This window comes from Belonocnema kinseyi, chromosome 7 (genome assembly GCF_010883055.1).
Source record: "Belonocnema kinseyi isolate 2016_QV_RU_SX_M_011 chromosome 7, B_treatae_v1, whole genome shotgun sequence".
Lineage (NCBI taxonomy): Eukaryota > Metazoa > Arthropoda > Insecta > Hymenoptera > Cynipidae > Belonocnema > Belonocnema kinseyi.
In genome coordinates, this window is record NC_046663.1 from 30669069 (window position 1) to 30670743 (window position 1675).

Genomic DNA, 1675 nt, shown 5'->3' on the forward strand with positions numbered 1-1675 from the left:
GTAGCCAATTTATTTACGGAAGAAAATATTTTTTAAAAATAATCAAATAATTCTTCCTTTTAAAAAAAGTATGTTTGTTATGTTAACGGCTCCAGACGCTAAACTACTGCACTTCTGTTTTATTTTTATTAACTTAAACCTTAACCAAAGCATACAGATTTACAACAACAAAAAAGAATGATTTAAAACAAAAGAGTTGAACTTTTAACCAAGAAAGATTTCTAAGTCAATGAAGAAAAAATTGTGAAACAATGTTAAATTGAAGAATGAATAAAAAAAATTGGTAAATTTTTTAAATTATATAATTTTAAGCAATTTCAAGCTAAGGCTATTAATTTATGCGTTCAAATTTGTTATGAAATATTTTTAAATATTCTTTCAATACAGTATAAAAGGTTATTTTATGGGCTTTAGGGTTGAAGGTATTTATTTGTTTTAATTTCTACAATTAAATGAAAGATCTTTATTTATTTTTCAATGAAAAAAACAATATCTTTTAAAATAGAAGCAAATATATCGGAGTTTAATATCAAGAAACTTCAGCTTAATATTCAATTTAATACTGAATACTTTTGAATTTTCAACTTGACCAGAAAGTAGGTCATTCGTTAGCCCAGTTTGCATTTGATGCCACGGCATATATACCAATAGTCAGGCTTTTTATGGCTAATTTAAAAATTCCTAAATTCTTAAACTGTTAATCATTATTATTCGTATTTGTTAAAATTAGATATAAAAATATTATTATATATATAATTGTTAGTTTTATACTCAAACCCTTTGAAATTGCAATTATTTTATGTTAATTCAAATTCGTTTAAAAATTGACAATTCTGGAAGTGTTAATTATTATTTATGTAATTAATTCAGGAATTATTCATTTACAAATGATTTAAAGTAAATTAAAATTAAAATTTTAAAGGATTTTTGATTTTTAAATTTGTAATATCACAATTCTCGATAATTAAACATTTTTTGAGTTTTAAGTGAATTTTGTATTCAACGAACAATGTTTCGTAGCAAAAATTTTGAAATTAATATTTTATATTATAAATTACTTCATTTTCAATCCATTTTAATAATATTCAATTTCAAATGTTTAAACTTGAAGTTTTTCCATGTGGAAGGTTGATAATCACTGTGAATTTAGTTTCTTGATTAGCCATTTTTAACAACGATTCTGGTTTCATCCACACAAGAAATGTTCAGGGCAAAATTGTTCATCTAAAAAATTATACAAATTTCCCTAATTCTATTTTTTTAGGAGAGGCATAGTTTTTATTTTTATCATGAAAATTTTCATGATTCACTTGTGCCGTAACTCACAAAATCAAACATTTTGTTTAAACATTTTTGATTAAACCATTGAAAAATCAGTGTATTTTTCATATTACCATATAATCCGCAGGTTTTAATTTTTTTAAATTAATATCAAACATGAAATCAGTAAAAAAGTTTTAATTTTAGTTGAAATTAAAATTAAATTATTAAACAATTATGGCAAGCAATTGAAAAATACTTACTGAAACATGACTTACCCCAAAGTATTATAAATGCAACAATTTAAATAATGGGAAAATTTTTTTAAAAAATAACGTTCAGGAAGAATGGAAAAAACGCTATTGCTGAAACAAATTTAGGGCTTCCCTTAGATTTTCGCTAGAACTATTATTGT